The sequence below is a fragment of the Chrysemys picta genome, chromosome 2 (genome assembly GCF_011386835.1).
Source record: "Chrysemys picta bellii isolate R12L10 chromosome 2, ASM1138683v2, whole genome shotgun sequence".
Classification (NCBI taxonomy): Eukaryota; Metazoa; Chordata; order Testudines; family Emydidae; genus Chrysemys; species Chrysemys picta.
This window is the reverse complement of record NC_088792.1, coordinates 162,027,184-162,049,165: the sequence shown is the minus strand read 5'-3', so window position 1 is coordinate 162,049,165 and position 21,982 is coordinate 162,027,184. Positions and strand designations below refer to the sequence as shown.

The window sequence follows — 21,982 nt, the reverse complement described above, 5'->3', positions numbered from 1 at the left end:
CTCCTCTAGTGTAGTGCCTATCAAGTTTCTAACAAGCCTGATGCTTCTGACTTCCAACTGGCACAGTCTGCTTGAGCAGTGGGTGCCAAGCGCCGGGGCAGGAAAGGGAAAGGTGGGATGCTGCATTTCTGCTGAAAACCGACATGACGTGAAGAATTTGTAATGGTACCTTTTGGGGGTCAGAGGCCTGATTCACCGCTAAGTTCCTCCAGTTCTGTGCTGGCATAGCACTGGGCTAGTGCTATGGAGACTCAGGCCCATGGTTCACACTGATGTGATGACAATCCCGCTGGCTTGGAACTCCTTGGACACCAGAGGGAAGCTTCCTTGCTACGATTGCTTCCTCAAAACAGCCGGGGACGGAAACGTCGGAGCCAGACGCAAGCCAAGCACCGTGAGAGCCGAAGGCAGGGTAAATTTGCTCAACATTAATAACGCTTCTCCTATGGCTGTTAGAGTGGAAGTGAGCTCTCTCTCGTTGTCCGGTTCCATTACGGAGGAAGTGAGTTAACTTTAGTATGGGGGCTTATGAAGGCACCAGTTGACATCATCAGAGTTATCCTACTGAATGGCTGTAGATGCTCTGTAGCTCCCTTGTGCCTCCAGCTCTTAGTCTCAGCAGCAGTGGGAGATACAGCATGATGTATTTGACACTAGTCTGCTGCCCAGGGTGTTTTAATGAGTTAATTTTAGATGTGGGTCCCATGTTTTAATCTCAGCAGTAAAGAGGAAGGGCTGTATGTATACCTAGTGGGGAGGGGTGGGGACTGAAAAGGGAATTGTTATAATGCTGGGTTCAAGCTGTGATTCTAGCCCTGAGCATACAGCCAAGTCTCTAGCTCCCTTTGGAAAGCCTCTGTACTTTCCCTAGTGAAGAAGGAAAGAAAAGAAAGGGGAGCCACCTTTTTATGCTGCAGACAGGGTGCCAGAGCAGTATAAACGGAGAAGGTGCTGGGCAGCATGTGCAGTGGTGGCTGTTTGAAGCCCCTGCATCCCTTGTGGTGCAAAAGAGCGACAGCGTGCTGTGTTCCTCGGAGAGTCACACAGCTGCGCTGTCAGCCGGCCCAGGCCCCCAGTCCTGTTTGCTGTTTCCAACTCTGCCAGCTCCCCCCTTTTGTCTTGCTCTTGGATGTGCACCTCGGTGTCACGACGCATTGCCAGCATTTAAATTGGGCTGGTGCTATATATTTTTTTATAGCTGTTTATGCCAGGTGTGCGCTGCAGCATCGGGGGGAGGGAGGGCCTTAATTGCGAGGAGGAAGAAATGTGCTTGGTGGTTTCACATTACAGAGTTGAGTGTAAACCTCAAATAAATCAAATAGAAACAGCTGACAGTGAGCAGAGCCTGGTGTGGGGAGAACGCCAGGCAATTACCGCTCCTTCCAAAGCAGGCGGCCGGATCGGCCTGGGGACGGTACCACAAGGCCTGAGCCCCAGTGAGCCAAGGAAAGCCAGCTCCTCTCCCACGCAGGCCTGTGTGGCTTAGGAATAGATTGTCCAGAAGCAGGTTTAAACCTTGCCCTTGATCGAACTGCTTCCTAACCCAATTTGGCTGGAACAGGAACAGGATGAACAGGAACAAGCTGTATTAGAACTCTGTTTAAAAATGTGCTCTAGCTCAGCAAGGGAGTGACCCTAGAAATCCAGTAGTGCCCATCTTGTGTCTCTTGCCTTAGTCGCTGCCCCGAAGAGCTTTCAATCTATGTATGTCTTTTTGGTCTGTTTGTACCTAGTCCGTGACTGAGGCTCCTAGAAGCTATCGCAATACAGATAATAAATAATCTATCTATGATAAATTACACTAGAAAATGGAACCAGGGGATGTAGGAAGGGAAGGAGAGCAGCAGGTGAGGGTGAGGATCCTAGGATAAAAATGACCTGTCCCATCCTCAGCTGCCATCTGAGCTGTGTGAGAATATGCTGCCTCGCTCTCGGGGATCCTGAGATGATGCTCAAGATAGCGCCCAGGATGGTAGGAATGGTTCTTGGTGGACAATTTAGTTTGTGTTTTCAGACTCTTTCCCTGTGTTTGTGAGATGTTTATGACATGCGCTGATTTGTTTGTTAATGGAGATTATTTGCTGAATTAATTTTGGAGAAGGGGAAATAATTCTTGCTCATTGTGAGTCTTTGAAATTTGAATTGCTTGGTTAGTTTGGATTGGACTGAGGTCACATGGTATTGTTTTTTGTTCCCTGATTGGATAAAATGCAAAGCTGAGAAACAGGGGTGTCAGTTACTTGAATGTTTCCAGCTCTGCTGGTCACTTACTTTCTGGTTACCAAGTGGTTTGCTGAGGGCAAAATGACACTGGGTTTTCTTGTGAGATTCCTTGGATATGAACCTTGCTGCATTGTTTGAACCAGGGCTAGAGTATCCTGGGCTTCCCTTGATGATCAAACACCCAGCCCCTAAAAAGCCCTTCTAATCACTGCCCATGTGTCTTCATGGCCACTTGTGCGTATCATTGCCCAGCCAGGGGATTGTTCGCCTTCCAGGAAAGCTGCAAAAAAGGAGCAGGACACTAACACATTCATAACGGTCACACACTTCCTGGTTGCCCACGAGGTGGTCACGCACACCAGAAGGCTGTCTGGGCACTAGGGAGGCAGGAAAAATAATTTCTCTATTCCCCATAAACAGTGGCCCATTTAGGAACCTGTCGTCCCTGGCAGGAAGAGAGTGTGAAGTAAAGAGGAGCCTTCCCAAGGCGTGAGGGCAAGTGAGCAACAGAGTTTAGTGGCGGGGAGGGGAATCCTCTAACTTTCAGACAAGGTATCCCAATGACCTGATGTTTCTCCAGCCCAAACGGCACCCACAATCTCCGCCCATCCCTAACAGATGCATCCTGGCTTTATGGCCCTTCGCTCCCCAAACATTGACTATGGTGATCCAGTGGCACTTCAAAAGGGCAGGAGAACCTGGGCATAGAGGGCGGTGGGTGCCCCCTGGTGTTGCATTGGTGCGTGGGGTTGCACCACGGTCTCCTGCATTGGGTTGTCAAGGAATCACAGGAGGAGACAGTCCGGGCCAGCGTGAGTTTCCATATGTGCTGTCGACTTTTAAACTGCCCCCTCCCTTCCACCCAGCCCCTGCCGCTGCTGCCCTTCTGGTTTTCATTATCCCTCCTCCGAGCTGAACATGAACAGCCTAATTTGGAATAACAGCCGAGTGAGTGTGAAGGGGAAGAATCCTGCACTCTCTCTTTTCCTGAGCTAATCCTCTGACAAATTCTACACAGCCCTTTCTGTAGTCTTGTTCCAGGGCCGCCCCCCTTCCCCCTCCCAATTGAAATGGAAATATTCCCATGTCCTCTCCCTTAAAGGAGAAGCCTCGCTCTGTTTACAAAGCCTACCAGGAGGGTTTTTTTATGATTTTGTTTTAATGGCCGGCTGAATAGCTCCAGGAAACATTGCTGCCCATAAACTCTTTTCATTCAGAGCTTACTGGCTGACATTGTCATGAAACAAACATATTCCTGATGCTTATCAGAGGCCCACATCAAAGCTGCTCAGGTCATAAATCTCCCAGTGACTGTAACATGGAGTCCAAACCAAAGCAGCTTTCTGCGCTAATGGGTGTCCCTTCATAAAGACTGGTGGGAAGGGAGAAATCCCAGAGCCTACTGCATGTGTCTGACAGATGAACAGGGCCGGGGCTGGGGCTAAAGATTTATCCCTGGGAGGGTCTGAGGCAGGATGATGTTGGGTTGAAGTGCTCGATTCTTCTTCTCAGGCTTCAGTAAGTGCACACACCACCAGGGGATTGAAAGGTGGCCCCCGATCATGGGATTTGCAAAAAACCTGTGAAGTATTTTCTTGCTTTGTTGCAAATTCTCTCACTGGTTTGTGCAAAGCCAAAAGACATCATTGAAATATGGCAGCAAAAAATAACTTTTTTTTTGCATAAGACAAGTGAACATTTATTATTTGTTCTAGGGCAGAACTGTATGATTTATCTTATCAGCCTAGGAACACAGGAACTGCCAGCATGGATCAGACTGATCTAGCCTTGTCTCCTGTCTCTGGCTGGTACCAGCTGCTGCAGAGGAAGGTGCAAGAAACTCCAGGGCCGCAATTTAACAGGTGTCCCAAATCAGCAAGGGTTCATAAATGTTAAGGTCAGGAGAGTCCTGTGATCATCGAGTCTGACTTCCTGCACAACACAGGCAGAGACTGTGATTCCAGCCTCTAGCCCGATAACAGAGGTAGCCAGAAAATGGAATTTCCATTATGTGAAAATTTTCAAATGTGCAAAAAAAAAAAAAAAAAAAAAAAAAATTAAAAAAAAAATCACAAATTGGGACCAAAAAAATCAGATATTCCTAATTTTCCATGAGAAAGAAATTCTGAGAGATTTGGAGAACCAAAATGGAAATTTTCAACTTACTGGCTGGATGCCTGGCAGGTAGTCCAGGGAGCCGGCCAACTCAGAGGTGGGTCACCTGCAGGGTCATGTGAGGAGCCAGGGAGCCAGATGCCTGGGGAGCCATGGAGCTGGGCAGCCCGCCCGCCTGTCTGCCAGAGACGCAGCCTGGAGAGCCAGCCAGCTAGGCAGTCCACCAGCCAGGGTGTAGGGGAGCCAGGGATCCTGGGAGCTGGGGAAGCTGGCAGGGAACCAGGCAGGGCCAGCTAGCCTGCCTGCCTGCTTTCCATCAAAAGTTTTGACAAAATTGATATGTTCCCACGGAATGTTTCAATTCGGTTGAGTCAGCATTTTCCAACAGAAAACTGCTCTGTCGGGAAATTTTCAACCAGCTCTGCCTAATGACTTCTGGTTGATCCACAGCTCAGCGTTTTGAAAGACATACAGCCTTTATTTAAATCCATCACGCCCGTAGGTAAGGTGTCCCAATGGTTAATTATCCTCACTGGTGAATGCTTTGACTTCAGTGGGAGTTAAGCATGCTTTGGTGGATCAGGGCCCTAGCATACAATTACAGAATTGCTCCAACACAAAGTTTCTACCTAGCCCTTGTCAGTTATGCCCTGCATTGGTTTATGCCCCAGAGCAGGAGGGTGTATATTCATTAGACATTTTTTCATTCCCTCTCATTTAAATGTGGATTGTTCTCATTGTCCAATATAAATAATAGAAATGTAGGGCTGGAAGGGACTTCAAGAGGTCAACTAGTTCATTCCCCCACTAAGCAGACAGAGTAGGAATTAAAAAAAAACCCAGACATTAATCCTCAGTTTATTCTTGTTCTATGAGAAAAGGTAAATCGATTTACCTTCTCTAGGGTTACCATACGTCCGGTTTTTCCCGGACATGTCCGGCTTTTCGGCAATCAAACCCCCGTCCAGGGGGAATTGCGAAAAAGCTGAACATGTCCGGGAAAATGCCGGCCGGGCACTTCCCCTCCCGCGGCTGCTCTGCTCCTCCCCTGACTCTTCGGCTCTGTTTAAGAGCCGAGCTGCCCGAGCGCTATGGGCTTCAGGCAACCCCCTTGCCTCCGGACCCCAGCCGCCGGCCTGACACTTCCCCTCCCGGGCTCCGGCGGCGCAGGGTCCGGAGGCATGGGGGCTGCCCGAAGCCAGTAGCGCTCGGGCAGCTCGGCTCTTAAACAGAGCCGAAGAGTCAGGGGAGGAGCAGAGCCTCCGGCCGCGGCGGCTCTGCTCCTCCCCGACTCTTCGGCTCTGTTTACGAGCCGAGCGCTAGGGGCTTCGGGCAGCCCCCATGCCTCTGGACCCTGTGCCGCCGGAGCCTGGGAGGGGAAGTGCCCGGCTGGGGGCTGGGGTCCGGAGGCACAGGGGCTGCCCGAAGCCCAAGCGCTATCGGCTTCACGGTTTGCCGGGCAGCCTCCAGACCCTGCGCTCCTGGCTGGGCGCTTCCCCTCCCAGGCTCCAGCTGCGCTGGGGAAGTGCTGGCCGGGAGCGCAGGTTCTGGGGGCTGCCCGGCAAACCGTGAAGCCGGTAGCGCTCGGGCAGCCCTTTTCGCGTGACTGGGAGTGGGAGGGAAGAGGGGGCGGAGTTAGGGCGTGGTTGGGGCGGGGAATGGGCGGAGTTGGGGCGGAGCTGGGGTGGGAAATGGGCGGGGCCAGAGCCCCATGGAGGGTCCTCTTTTTTTATTTGTCAAATATGATAACCCTACCTTCTCTAGCCTGTTTATTATTTTTATACCTCTGTCATGTCCCTTCTCTAGAAGTCCCAAACTTTTCACTCTGTCCTATACACAGAAGGACTCAAACAAGGTTCAGCCATGCCTGGCAAGCTGGTTAATTTCAGACATCTCTCTTTTAGGGTAGGGGGACCAGAACTGACCGCAGTATTCCAGAATTACATAATGCCCTTCTTACCGCCTCAGTATTATTGTCTCTCCCATTCTCTTTACATCCTAACATTTTGTTTGGGGTATTAATGTCATTGTGGAACCTAAACCCAGCTGAGGTTGGGGCCTCATTGTGCTAGGCCCAGTACAAACACATACTAAGAAATAGTCCCTGCTCCAAAGAGCTTACCTTCTAAATAGACAAGGACAGGCAAAGAGTGGTAGGGGAAACAATGTGACGAGCGGGGAAGTGACTTGCCCAAGATAACACAATGGGTTGGTGGCAGAAGCAAGTAGAGACCACAGGCCTGAGTTCTAATCTAGTCCCTTGCTCACTAGATCATGCTGCCTTCCCAAGCACTCTCTAGTGGAAGTGGTTGAAATTTGCAAAGGCTCTTATTTGGGGAGGAAGAGAAAAAGAAGGAAAGAGACACACACAATAGAAGCTAATCCCCTTGTTCACTGGCCTACTGGCAGGTGCTCCAACACCACACAGTATGGGAAGCCGAACAGACACGAACAGAACGCCAAACTTTGCAAAGCAGAACACAGAGCATGCCGCACACTGAGTACAGGACCCGTGCAGTCCTCCGAAAAGATGAGGCTGTTTGGGGGATGTTTCGACTTTAGAGTATGTGTGGCGTGTTTTCTTTCTATGAAACACGGCGATGAAGTTGAAATCTCGACGAACAAGGTTTAAAATGCAGAAGCACGCGGTGAGCCAGACACTAATGTGACATCTCTCTCTAACTCTCACCATCCCCTCCCCTCCGTGGCTTTGATGTTAACTTCTTACACGCTCTGAGATGACTGGAGGATTTGATCAGTAAATCATGCATGCTAATGGAGAGAGGCTGTGGAAATGCAAGAAGCTCCTCATTTCCCATGAAATATGAAGGGATACAGATATGCCATGTGCCTGGGATCCTGGGCTTAGAGCAAATATTGCTCCTTTTAGGGCTTTTCTCTTGCAGGCTTAAGCACAGGCTGAACTTGGCTGTGGCCAAACGGGGTCCTAGCATGATTTGACTCACCACTGTGGGCGGGTTATTCCTAGCTAAGGGATTACTAGGTAGGAATTGAGGCTAGAGTTTGCTCATGCTCTTATTTACTCTTAGCGTATAGTCATGGCTCCGTTCACACCATCCTTCCGCACCAGGTTAGATCCCCATTTGGCTACCAAGTGAGTTTCCATGATGTACAGGCAGTTTCAAAACTCGGTTGTTGCGCCCGCCTAAGACAGGGCCTTAATTATTTATAGCTGTCGTATCCTTTTTTCTGAAGTCACTTGGGATGAGGTGACAGGTGACGACTTTTTGTGGCAGATGTTTACGAGGCAGGCGAAGAGCGTGCCGTTCAGAGAAGAAGAAAAGAAAAGCCTCTTCAGCAGCAGAAAAGTGACAAAGCTACACAGGAGCTGCCTCATTTAATAACTGAGGAAAGAAAAAATACCGGGTCTCTGGAATAAGAAGACTAGTCCTCCTAAATGGATGGATACTCTGAGGAGTAAATGCATTCATTTAGAATTGATTATTTAACATGTTTATTATGGTAGCACGTAGGGGCCAGCCAAGAACAGGGCCCCATTGTACTTTGTAAGAGTTAGAGACGGTCCCTGCCCTGAAGCGTTTACAGTCTCAATAATTATTGTTTGCATCGCTAAAATGGGAACACATACAATTTAACCTGCACCAGAAGGCACCCTTATTAGACCAACTCCTGTCTTGCAAGAGACAACTTAGGTGAGGTAATATCTTGTATATCTCACCAACAGAAGTTGGTCCAATAAAAGCTTTTGGGGTGCACAGAACTCATCTTCAGATCCCTGTGTACTTCAGAAGCTTGTCTCTTTCACCAACAGAAGTTGGTCCAATAAAATATATTACCTCACCTACCTTGTCTCTCTCCTATCCTGAGACCAAACACAGCTACAACACTGCAAACAAACTCTTATCTTGAGAGACTGCGGTAAGGAATTCTCAATCCCACTGGGCTTGATCCTGATCTGGGTTACACCAGTGTTGACTCCACTAAAGTTATTCTAGTGTTATATCAGCGTAAGTGAGACAGGGTTCTGACTCATTCAGTGCAATTCTGATCCACTTTTATCACCTCCATTAAGCAGTCAAAGTGGGATTTCCAAAGCAGCCCTAAAGGAGTCTCATTGAATTGGATTTGGGCACCAAACTCCCTGAGGCTACTTTGAAAACCCCAGCCCCGATCTTTGCCCTTCTTTGAGTCGTCTTTGAAGACAGGCCAGAGCTCAGTATGGCATTTGAATAAGGGCCCCTAAGTGTGGATCCTTCTTCTAAAGCTCTGGGATCCATGCATGTTTCCTTTGATCCCAATCTGCGTGAGATGTTTTACCACTTGGAGGATAGCTCTGAGGTTCAGATTTGAATGCGCCCCAAAACTCTCAGCAAAAAATCACTTGAAAAGTGATGCCTTTCACCCAGTGTCCCATCAAACCTGTGTGATGATGCATGTTTCACAGACCCATAAATCAACCCCAGGATCATTGGGAACTGGATTTGAGCTCCGGAGCAAATCTCTGCCCAGTCACAGTCTGGGCTTTGAGTTTGTAACAGAACTTCAAACCAGCTGAGTTTCAGGATTCATGGCAAGTATTTACACAACCCTAATCCAATCCCTTGGGTCTGTCTAGGTTGGAGCTCATGTAAGAATAATTAATTTTCTGGGCTTTCCTGTTCCACCCTATCCAGCATTCCCAGATGAAGGATAAACCTTCAATGCTGCTGGTCTATATTCTTCAATTAAATGCCAGTGATAAGCTGCCTCTTGCTCCATGACTGGGTGTGTTGTTTTCCCAGCTGACTGGGATGATATAAGGTCACCTTTGTTGACTGGCAGGAGATGTTTCATTCATTGTACATTGAGGCTGATTTATGACTGTTTGAGGTGGGGTGAAATCTGTCCCATGAGACATTTATTTTCTTTGAAAGGCGTGGGAATGGGTCATGCTGCACCCAGAGCTTGTGTTCCGGTCTGCACCATCAGGGCAAGGTGGCCCGGGCTCCTGGCAAAGGGCTCCTGCTCGCTGTAAAACTTTCCCTTCCTAGAATACAGGACAACTCCCTCGGCTGCTAGGTGCTGCCTAAATTGTTCAGTTTTCTCAAACCCTCCATCAATCAGGGGGCAAAGCAGATGGAGAAAACTCAGCCCTCAAATTATGCAGTTGGAACAGTTTGATCCCTGCACTTGTTCCCTGGCTTTGTAATATTTGTGGGTGGCTGTAGAATATTCTCTGCTTTAAAAAATATGGGCCCGAGATCTATGCTGGTTTTCACCAGTGGAGTGTCCAGCCCCACGATGTATGTTAGTAAGCAAATACTTGGTAGGATTCTATCAAGCATGCACTGTATAATATGTTGGCTTAGTGCATGTGACCATGTCTCCTGTTATGGGCTGGCCCCAGCGGCTATAACAGCCTCTTACTTTCCCACATCTAAAACAGTTGTTTCTTTAGTTCAAGTGGCAGGAAGCTTGTGTTTTTGGGTGATGAAGGATTCAATCCCCACTGACAGCCAAGCTGTCCGTATTTACAGGGCCGGGATTTGTTACAACTGCCTTTGCTTGCGCCTGTTGTACTGACGTTAGCCTTTGACACAATACAATATTGGGATGAAAAGGAAAACTGCGTGTTATCAAAGCAACGGATGCTGCACATTTTCCCAGGGTACAGCGTTAAACAAGGATATTTGCAACTATTCGATAATTGCACAAGTATTAATAAAATTTGCAGCTCTGATACTGAGAATGAAAAGGTGCAGAGGTGGGGCTCATCCTCTCACTTTGCAGCATCAGCTGATTATCTGGGGGGGATCATGACATCATTCTTCCTCTGTGTGCTGTGGTGTGGTACTGCGGGTGAGGTGCATTATGGGAAGGAGGCCCCTGTTCTTCTGTAACCTCCAGTACTGGAGTAGGGACCCTGGATTGGAACTGTTCTGGTATGACAAGGAGCAGGACACTGGACTAGGTTTACTATTGGTTCAATCTGTTGGGGATGAGATTACCGCTAGTCGTTTGGTGGCTTCACTTGGAGTTACAGAAGCACAGCTCTCTTCTCAGGATTTGGCGCTTGGAGATTCAAAAAGTCTCTCACTGGCCAGCCCAAGATTGTTCCCTACTGTACATTCTACAGCATTTTAAAAGTCCTGATTACTGGAGATTCCACCATTTCTCTTGGGAGACCCTTCCCTGAATTCCTAGATTTTAAATGTAGAAGGGATTATGATAGTCATCTAGGTTAACTTGCATAACACAGGGCAAGCAATCTCACCCACATATTCCCAGTAGCTTGTGGCTGAACTAGAGAGTATCTTTTAGGGAGGCTCCTTCCACAATCTGATGGACCATCTCCACAACAGCAATGCACTCCACTTGAGTTCCTGCTCTGAAGGAGTTGTTTTATGACTGGCCAGCCAAAGTGAACACCTCACTGCCTACATATGCATATGAGCAATTTCCTGGGATGCTTTGGACGTGCTCATTAGGAGGGGTGTGTTTCAGCAGTGAACTCCTCAATACCTTCTGGGTCTGGCTTCTGTCAGTTCAAGGTATGACACATACACAAAGGTATCTTTTTATAGGTAGGAAATTATGGGTGCCAGGACTTCAAAGGTTTTTGCAATGAGAGCTTTCCCTTTGATAAATGACAGCATTGTTAATGGTGATTTATTACAGGGGCTATTTCAACAAACAGAAATAACCAGTTCCTTTTCATTTGGCTTAGTGGTTTTTTTGCTCTGGGCTACTCATCCGCACAAGGTGGCTGGTAACAGCTGTTTAACTGCTGGTAAGACATCTCATTTATTAACTTGTCATCATGTGTCATAAAGTTTAGCAAAATGCGAGATGATTGTATATTTAAGCTGGGTAATTACCCTGTTATAAAAACCACCTTATTTATTTATGTATTCTTTCGTGGTTTGTGCTTACCTTTGCTCTACTTACTGACATTCTCTGCTCTGTAATTATCTCCAGGCTAACCTGGCCCCCCTTCCACTCTACGCTCCTAGAGAGACATGAAAGCTGATGTCAGCCAGCTGTCACTGACTGATCGCTCTTGTAGAATCAAACACTTGCACAGTTAGGCAGCTGCCAGGAGATTGGTTTTTGGGGCTCTTGGACTTTTCTTCATAGACAGGAGCGAGGTGAGGAGATGGGTTTTCCCACTCCCTCCTCACTTGTGTTTGAGGGATTGGCAAGCTTGGGTGGTCCTGAGACATAGCGCTCCTACACCGTGAGATCTGTGGACATCTGGGCTGGAGAAGTGGAGAAGAATTATGTGCCTCCGAGCAAACCCAAATTCACAACCACTGTAGCTCCACCTTGCTTCGTCAGTCTGGCCAAGACTTCAGTCTCCTTTCCATCTTAAGTACAATTATGGCTCCCAGTACAGTGCTACCTATGAACCTCATAGTGTTTAATGCACTTATTCTCACAACATGTCTATGAGGTAGAGGAGTGTTATTATAGATGCAGAACTGAGGCACAAACAGACTGAGACTAGATTTTTCAAAAGTGATTTAGGGACTTAGAAGCCTAAATCCCATCAACTGTAAATGAGAATATGGCTCCTAAGTCCCTAAATCACTTTTGAAAATGAGATTTCGGCTCTAGATCAGCAGTTGCAATGCTGAGCGTAGCCACTCCTACGTACTTTAAAAATCTGGGCCTAAATGACTTGCCCAAGGTCACCCAGGGAGTCTGTGTCAGAAAAGGGAGTTGAAATCAGGTCTCCCGAGTTCCAGACTAACACCCTAGCCACTAGGCCATCCTCTGAGTTGCTAAAAACAATGGGTGAAGCTCCCCAGGAGATGAAAAGGAGGAATAGGTGCCTGCAGGCTCACAAGAAACAGGAGAGGGGAGGGTTGAGATGAAGGGAAAAGACACACCAAAAAAAGGCATTTTGCAGACTGGGCTGATGGTTGTGGCACAGGAGCCTTCTCCCAACATCACATAGTCTGAAGTAAACCTCACTGACTGGGTCTTCTTTGTATGGTCAGTTTGGGACCAGGTCAGGTTACCAGAGGGAACATGGGCTGGGAACCAGGACCCTGTTTATTCTATTCCCAGTTCTGACACTGACTCCCAGGGAAGGCTGGGAGCAAGTCACTTCACCCCTCTCTGCCTCAACGTTCCAGTCTGTAGCATAGGGGTAAAATGAGCACTGTAGGATTCAGGGGTGGGGAAGACTCATGTGCTGAGTGTGTCCATTTCCCTGCCAAGGCAGGATCTAGCACCCCAGGAAAGGAGATGTCCAATAACTAGAAGATAGGATTTGCCAGACAGGAACAGATCAATGATCCAACTACTCCAGTGTCCTGTATCCAACTAGGGTCAGTACCAGCTGCTTCAGGAGAAGGTGCCATAAGCCCTGCAGCCTGCAGTTATGGGATAACCTGTCCCTAGGGAATAGCTGTTCCTAACCACTCATAGCTAGAGGTGCCCTAAAGTAGGGGGGTTTATAGCCTTTGCAAAACACTTGTTTGTTTTATTTTTTCAATATTCACTGTTATGACTCCAGATATTACAGTTGTGTTTTGAATCCTGCTAAGCTCTTGGCTTCAGTTATATCTTGTGGCAATGAGTTCCACAGGCAAATGACTTGATATTACATTCAGTCTTAGCCAGATAGTCAAGGGGTAACAATATAATGACCCACCTAAACTGACTCACCTGTTCTCAGGCTCGACTAAGTAATGCCTGTAAAGCACTTTAGTATCTAGCACCTGTCATCTGAAGATCTCAAAGTAGGTGTAGCATTAACAGGCCTTCCAAGCAAACTCTGGAGCAGCAAGTAGATGGTTATGTGTTATAACAAACATGTAATGATAAAGATAATTGGAGCTGTTGCCTCTGAGGGTATGTCTATGGAGCAGCAGGGATGGTGTTTCCCAGCATGGTTGGACAGTCATGCACTAGATCTGCTCCATCTACAGTATTAAAATAGCATTGTGGCCATGGCAGCTCAGGCTACTTGCCTGAGTACAAACCTGCCTGACCTCCATGGTATGTATTCGGGCAGCGAGCCCCAGATTCAGTCCGCGTTGCTGAGGCCACACTGCTGTTGTTAGACACGCTAGCTCTGCTCCAGCTAGCACCTATGTGGACTGATGCTGGGAAGCACCCTCGCAGCCACTGTGTAGACATACCCTCAGGCTAGTCCTCTGTGTGTGTGTGTGGGGGGGGGGGGGGGGAGGGGGTCAAAGCTGAAATATCCAAAGCTGCCTCAAGGATTTGGATGCTTAATTCCCATTCAGTCACCTAGGTGCCTTTGGAAATCTCTCCCTAAATATCTATATTGGAAGTCTTCCTTGAAAGCAAATGTTTCCCAAACCCTGAGTCCGCCTCCCTCCTCCCCCTGGCAGATTCCAAGGTCAGTCACGATTACAACAGCAACAAATAATGTAAAAATCCCACCACTCCACACATTTCTCACTGGCATTGCCGTGAATGTTGATAAGGGAATTTCTTCCATAAATCCATCTCAGATGCAGCAAGAGGTTTTATTTAGTAATTACCAAGCCAGTACTGCACAGTAATTACAGACGAGGTAAAGATTCAATTTATATATCATGCCAACACACTGTAGTTGAGTTACTTTGTTTTGGTTTTTTTGCAAGGACACTAACAGCCGGAGTGTGAGTCGATGATACTTTGACATAGAGGGGAGAGGACTTATGTTTATGGGCTCATTCTGTCTTGGCTTTGATCCATTCCCAGGGTGAGGCAAGAATTGGACAGTTCTTTGATGGAGAGAAAATCCCAATTCTTTTAGCACTGGGGTTAGGTGCATGGTTAACAGACAGTGTACAGGGCCAAACACAAGGTCTATGCCTCACATTAAATGCCTGTGTTGTGGGATTAAGTGACACTCGAACAATACATATGCCTTTTCCTGGGTGCTTTCCATCCACTGGCGAACATCTACTCACATGAGTTGCCCCATTAAAGGCAATGACATGAGTAAATGCTTACCCACATGAGTAAGGGCTCCACAGTATGGCCTGGGGAAATAGAAGTCTAAAGAGCATAGGATGCATTTGACTTATTACAAGAGGTGAGCAAGGGGAAGCGGATAATCTGAAGCCCAGGATGCAATTGTTTTGCTCTGGGAGCTCAGGGAACAGTGGCTGTGATAAAAAGCACAGTCCAGCGATGAATCTCACCATTTTCATTTATTAAAATAGCATTTTTATTACAAAGAGATGTTAAAAGTGAAAATAGACAAAATACATTTTACGTCCCCCATCGATTTTTCCAAGATATTTACAACGGCAAAGATATTGATCTTTCCAAAGTGCCGGATATGCTCACTCGTTACATATGATGCTGGCAGTTAGAAGGCATTTGTGGCAAATAAAACAACAAACTTACCATATAAACTGATCTGAAAGGATTGGGAATTTAGTGGCAAAGACATTTCAGATACTTTGTTAGAGCTATTACCATGGTTCTTGACCAGGTTGCTATATTTCCATGTGTCTGTTGTGATGAGCGACACGGCAATGTGAAGCAGATAATGTGTTAGTGAATAAAGTTTAGAGATGGTCCACAGTCCATGACTACCTGCCTCTGGATGCTGCAATATTCTTAGTATTTCATTTGAATTACAGTAGCACTCAGATGCTCCAACTGAGATTGGGGCCTTATCAGGCATGCGCTGTACAAATACAAACTTACAGAGAGGATGCACCACTTAAGTCCCAACTAGATAAGTTCATGGAGGATCGGTCCATCAATAGCTATTAGCCAGGATGGGCAGGGATGGTGTCCCTAACCTCTGTCTGCCAGAAGCTGGGAATGAGCGAGAAGGGATGGATCACTTGATGGTTACCTGTTCTGTTCATTCCCTCTGGGGCACCTGGCATTGGCCACTGTCGGAAGACAGGACACTGGGCTAGATGGCCCTTTGGTCTGACCCTGTATGGCCATTCTTATGTTTTTAAGCTGTTCATCCTGTGCAGAGGGGTTCACACAAACACTGGGCATCATCTATTATTATTTATGGGTTTGAGTCTCGTTTGCCATTCTGGTAGCATAAAAGGACCTTAATGGGATTGTAAATGTCAATGAGAATAAGGTCTATCAATATATATAGGGTGGTAGACCCTAAAGGCCAACCAACATGGGCTCCAGTGTGCTAGGTGCTGTACAAACATATTCTAAATAATAGTCCCTTTCCCCAAGGAGCTTACAATCTAAAAGACAAGACATAGCAGGTGGCTGAGATGGGCAAGCAGGTCAGAGACGGGGTAATGAAAATAAATGGACGTGTACAGTTTACCCAGTCAGGAGTTGTAATCACAGCTTGCAGGAATTGCAACCTATACAGCCAGTACTGGGTGGCAGTTAAGTCCCATAGGGCTTTAGTGGGTGTAAGCGATGCAAAGATCTTGTTCTAAGCTCTTTTGCACAGGGGTGAATTGCACCCAGGGAGAGAAGGAGGTAACAGGACAGAGTACAATCCAATCTGGGACCTGTTTACTGGCTTGTCTTCATTCCAAAGTTAACTCAAGTTTTAGCTTGAGGGTTCCCCTAATTTGAGTCCTGTCCATACACAAAAACCCTTGCCTCAAGTGGGATGGTGCTTTCCACTCGTTGGCTGGTTTGTCAGGGGCTATAGCTCAAGTAAGCACAACTTGTCAGTTGCTAACACTGCCACTCTATAGGGTGAATGCTGGCTAGTGCCACTTGAGTGCTGCTAGTCCTCCAGTGCTTTCCCATAATTCCCCCCTGTGCCCAGAAAGGACAGAAAAGTTCTCTCACCACTCACTGGGAAAGAATTCATAGCTGGGCTCAGCTGGCTGTAGTGCTAAGACTCACGGGATGCGCCCCCAGACGTCCTAGCACCACGCAGGGGTGAGTGCCGTGGCTGTGTGGACACGGCAGCCCGAGGGCTGTGGCGCAACGTAACTGCTCTCCCTCGAGCTAGGCTAACTCGAGCGGAGTGACTGGCGCATAGAGAACTCACGTTAAAGCTGCAGTAAGGACGCGCCCTAAGAATGACCAGCAGGAACTTTGCTCCAGTGCCCCAGTAATACATATTAGAGGCAGCGCGAAGAGGGAGAACGTTTTTATAGTGGGGTACCGACGCCCCGTATGGGATGGAAGCTGGCCATTCTGTTACTATTATCACTTCAAGCCAAGGGGTGCGGCTGCCCCCCCCCCCCCAGCGCCCAAGTTCCAGCACCCTGGCATATTCTGCAGCCTGGCAGAGCCACAGCTGAGGCGATGACTGATTCTTCACTCACTGCCCACTCTGGCAGCAGAGAACAATGGGCGCGCCGAAAGCTCAGGGTATCACTTAGCCAGACAGGGGGAGGCACAAGGTATGGAAAGGTGTTAGCTTGTCATGCGGCTTTGAGACAGGAAAGATTAGCAGGCATTGTCTCACCTGTCCATGGCCTCCCCAAGCCTCACGCTCTCGGACAGGGTGGAGGTGTGAGAAAGATTCTTTAACCCTCAATCCCACCCCGGGAGGAATGTTGTTAGAGTCAGTGAGATGATGTTTTACCTGGGATTTAACACGCTAGGGTTTGTTATGGCTGGAAGTGAGTGTGGTTGCTTAAATCTGGTTGCAGAGGGAGCTGCTGGAACTCAGAGCGTGTCATGCACCCAGGCTGGTAAATTTTCTGTGTGACAGGAGGCTCCTTTCTCCCTTTCTCCACCCCCCAGGTCCATCCCCACAGGCTGTGTTGGAGTCCAGAGATGCCGTTGGCTGCTCTGAGATTAAGCACCTTGCATTGTTTTCGGTCTCAGACTGGATCCCGATGGAAAGCCCAAGGGAAGACACACACTGACGTCAGTGGGCATTGGATCCAGCCCTGGGTTCTCAACAGACTCTCCCATTATCCTGCTCAGTCGTGTCTGAAGACGAAGGAAGTTGAGGTGCCTGCCCCAAGGAACTTGAGGATACTGGCTCAGAGCTCTCTTGACATGGGCTGTCTCTTATGAGCCAGAAGGACTGTTTGTATTAACAACAGGCCAAATCCTGAGGTATGCCCATGCCTTGAATACTGCGAGCAGTTCTGATCACCCCATCTCAAAAATATATTTGGAAAATATACAGAAAAGGACAATAAAAATGATTAGTGGTGTGGACCAGCATCCCTGTGAGGAGAGATGAAAAAGACTGGAATTTTTCAGCTTGGAAAAGAGACGACTGACAGGGGATATGATAGAGGTCTATGAAATCGTGACTGGTGTGGAGACAGTGAATAAGGAAGTGTTATTTACCCCTTCACATAAGAACTAGGGGTCCCTCAATGAAATTAATAGCAGGAGGTTTAAAAAAACACAAAAGGAACAAAACAAATGTCTTCATGCAACGTACAGTCAATCTGGGGAACTTGTTGTCAGGGGATGTTGTGAAGGTCAAAATTATAAATTCAAAAAAGAACTGGATAAGTTCATGGAGGATAGGTCCATCACTGGCTATTAGCCAGGATGGTCAGGGATGGAACCCCATGTTCTGGGTGTCCCTAGCCTCTGACTGCCAGAAGCCTGGGAGTGGACAATAGGGGATGGATCACTTAACGGTCACCTGTTTTGTTCATTCCCTCTGAAGCACCTGGCATTGGCTATTGTTGGATGACAGGATACGGGGCTAGATGGACCTTTGGTCCGACCCAGTATGGCCGTTCTCATGAGGATCTTATTAACTTCTTGTTCTGGGAAACTTCCACTCCAACTATTTTGCAGTCAGTCGGGGTCTGACATAATGTTACTGTTAGGGTGTGGAAGCTTGTTCATTGCTTGAATATCCTTTAAAAAAGAACAGGAGTACTTGTGGCACCTTAGAGACTAACCAATTTATTAGAGCATAAGCTTTCGTGGACTACAGCCCACTTCTTCGGCTGTAGTCCACGAAAGCTTATGCTCTAATAAATTTGTTAGTCTCTAAGGTGCCACAAGTACTCCTGTTCTTCTTTTTGCGGATACAGACTAACACGGCTGCTACTCTGAAACCTGAATATCCTTTCTCTCTCTCTCCCCCCCTCCCTCCCCACTCCCACTTTTAACCCTTTCTCAGCTGTCTTTCTTCAGGAAAAGTCCATGTCTTCCCTCTATCCAGAATGTGCCATGGGCACTGTTCAGAGATCAGCCCTGCCCCACCTATTTAGTCTGTAGGCAGGCTGGCAGGTACACAATGGGCCAAAAGCAGCTATGATATAGATGGTTTAAGCTACATATCAGGCTCCACTGAGTCCAAAACAGGTGTGAGCATCAACCTGGTGTGACCCACCCCCACTGGCCATTGGGCAGTTGTGTATTTTCAAGGGGAATCTGCTATTTAGCTGGGGCACCAGAAACAGAGGTTTTGTACAAAACAGAAAGAGGGGGATTACAATGCCATACGGGCCCTATTCTGGGTTCCTGTCACTCACTGCTCCCCCTGAAGTCAGTGGGAAATTTGCTTGAGCTGAGGACTGGATAAGAACCTCAGAGTCTGACTGAGGGAATTTACAACTAGCATCCTGCATTTCTAACCAGCATATTCTGACAGGGCCCTGAATCTAGTTCCCCATGCTGGTGGTGAAATATGCAGTGGCTAAGTCAGTCTTCCATAGCTTCTAAAACAAGATTAGATTTGCAAACACTTGACCCCAATTTTGCATGTGCAGAGCAGAACTTTCCCTTTAAACTCCAGTTCCAGGAAAGAGCTGGAGACAGTGTGGTTTTGTTTAAAGTTTCTGGAGATCCTTTTTGCTGGCATGTCACTTCTGATTACATCAGTCAAGTCACATTACCCAGCTGATGGGGTCTAATAAGAAGTGGCAGATGTGACTGGGACCGGGCGGGCTCAAAGAAGGATACTGCAGTCTCAGAGGAGTGTGGTTTTTTTTTTTTAAAGCTTTTTTTTGTAGGATGAGTTTTAAAGGTAAAGTGTCAGGCATCGACAGTACATGGACGTGAGTACTGCAGTAACTGCAGAGACATGCAAACCGCCACCCTTCATACGTTCAGAAGCAATTACCATGGACTTTGCAGTCAGGCTTAGAGTGAGTCAACCTGTGGGAATAACCACATGTTTGGCTTGTTCTGTCCTCTAGCTTAAAGCTTCACCCAAGCACAGCCAGCCATGTGCTGTATTATTTAGCAACCCCGTTTCCATGGCTCTGCTTTACATGGTGTAAAAGTCCATTAACAGAATGAAGAACCAATAGGGGTGGTACATAGTTAAAGAGATTTTCTTTTCCCCTGAAAGGACAAGGAGTAAGAAAGACAAACTTGCCCTTTTAGGGAAACCCATAGTTAGCAGCTGGTTTGTTGCAAGCCTTGGAGATACAAAACTCAAGTGGTTCTGGCTGGACAGCTCGTCACATGACCTATTTCATTATCTCCCATTGAACTGGTTTCCTTTGCATTGGTGCATATGAGGAATAACTCCACTGGTGTCAGTGAGAGGAGAATCAGGGCCGTTGATGGAAAACTGATCAGAAGAATCATGAGGTGGGGCCAAGAATGGAAACGCACTTCTAGCCCAGCCAGTTGAGTGAAGTTCAGGCAAGATCGTCAGCTGGTGGAAACCATCGCAGCTCCCTCGACTCCAATGAAGCTACATCCGTTTGCAGTGGCTAAGCTCCACAATAGATCTGGCCCCAATGGTCCCCAGAGCTGAAGAAGTAAGGACCTAACTCTGCTGGAGGGACTGTGGCTGTGTGTGTGTGGGTGTGTGGGTGTTTCAGTCACAGCTGCCTGATGGAAATGGACTGGCCACAGTGATTGAATGTGAATGTTGCAGTGGGGAGGGGAGTGCACATGATGATATTAATAATCATACTTTAATCCTCATACAGCATTTTTCAACTTCAAAGTGCGCCCAGCCCCTGCAATCCCACCTGTCTGGTACAGTAGGTACATTGTTGTTATTATTTGGGAAACCAAGGCCCAGTGCTACAGATGATGTCAATGTCAGATCAGGGTTTAGAACCTAAGTGGAGTTCCTGGGTCCCAAACCTATGTGCAGACCTCTGAGACTGTCATCAGCTCCATCATGTATTCTGTTTGAAATGGAGGAACATGGGGATTGCCAGGCTGTCTAGTATCCTGGCTCCATCAGTGGCCAGTACCAGCTATTTCAGAGGAAGGTGCAGGGAACCCTGAAGTAGCAGCTGTGGGATAACTTACCCCTTGGGGAAATTTTTGCCTCACTCCCATTAATTAGAGGTGGGTGCATGCCCTGCAGCAGGGGGAGGAGTTTATAGCCCTTCTAAAACATTCAGAGTTATAAAAGTAAGCACTAAAAAACCCAGATACCCCTGGATAAACATCTGGTCCTTTGGCAAATCCTGCTGAGCTCTTGGATGCAGTGGTACCTCGTGGTGCGATGTGTAAAAAAGTATTTCCTTTTATCAGATTTAAATTTTACAGACCCGACTTTAAACTCTTTCCATTGTAGTGAAACAGCTAAGAGAGCCACTTATGTAATAACAGGAAGCACTCTTTGCCTGTTACAAAATGAACTGCACTCAGATAAATAATGCTCAGAATCTGAGCAGATGCAGAACCAAACTCCATGCAAGAGTAGACGCAATGATGGGTGAGCCTCAAAAAAATCTTGAGGCTCACTTTGGAAAAGTACCCAAATTCTCATCCAAACGAATCTAAGTTTTCTCTGGGTTGGAAGCACAGCCAGGTGCAAACGTGCTTTTCGGTACCACCTGCCTTTCTTGCCACCATCTGGGATTTGGGTTCAAATTCAGGAAACTCAGAGACAAGCGGGTGACAATTTTCCAAAACGACTAATGATTTTGGGCCCCCAGCTTGAGACTCCTTAAAGGGACCTGAATTGTAGGAAGTGCTGAGCACCTGCCCTCTGAGAATCAGGCCTCGCTACAGTGTCTGAAGTCAGCCCCCAAAATCACTGATCACTTGTGGAAATCTTGGCCTTGGGAATTCAAATAAAGAAACAACAGCAAGCAATAAATCAATCCATCAAATAGCTGGCTGAAGTTGTTTTCAAGACATAAAAGGTTGGTGTATAGGCTGATCACTGGGTTAGCTGTGCCTCAAAACTGTCACATGGAGGCTTTCTAAAGGTGTTTGTAATTCATTCCTCTCCCTCCACTCCCGCCCCTGCAAGTGACCTTGCCGGACTCTCCTGAAGAAAGAACCCACCCAACAAAGCCTTCGAAGGGGAGCAGTGTTTAGAAAGGGAAGCAACCGGTTCAGGGAGGAAAGTAACATCTCCGAGTGATGCCCCCTCTCTCCTGGGCTCCTGACAAGAGTGTGATTAGCAACTCGCAGGCGAGTTGGGGAGCCCCTCCCCACTCCTCTTCACACACGTCTAGAAAGCAGAGGAGGCAGGGGAAGGAGAGAGAACGGTGCACATGACAGCCGAAGAAAGGGGGTGCGACGGCAAACACTGTGATCACTCACCAGAGCAGCCTGTCAGCTTCCCTTATTGAGTTGTACTTGAAGGGCTGAATAGGAAACAGACTGGGATGCTTTTGAAGTGGTGTTTCTTTGTTGTGATGCCGTTGCTGTGAAAGCCGACGGAAATCTGGCAGGGTAATAATTGCTGCTGGTGCTGTGTTTTCTACACACACACAAAAGGAGCACTGGCGGGGGCAGGTTAGAAACAGGGGCAGGCCAAAATGGTCTAGAAAAGAATTAGAATCAGTGTAAAGTTTTCATCCTGAATTTCAACTAGCTGAAGTTTGGGAACATTCCATTA

At 47.5% G+C, this 21,982-nt stretch overlaps 1 long non-coding RNA gene across 2 annotated transcripts in view; it reads left to right on the top strand.

Annotated features, from left to right (window-relative positions):
- The window catches only part of LOC101932393 (uncharacterized), a 41,779-nt gene extending 23,678 nt beyond the window's left edge, over nucleotides 1–18,101 (top strand). For both annotated transcript variants that reach the window (XR_006172222.2, XR_010598638.1), the window contains one exon: nucleotides 16,978–18,101. This is a non-coding gene — a long non-coding RNA (uncharacterized LOC101932393). The remainder of the gene's footprint in view (nucleotides 1–16,977) is intronic.
- The last annotated feature ends 3,881 nt before the right edge of the window (nucleotides 18,102–21,982 follow it).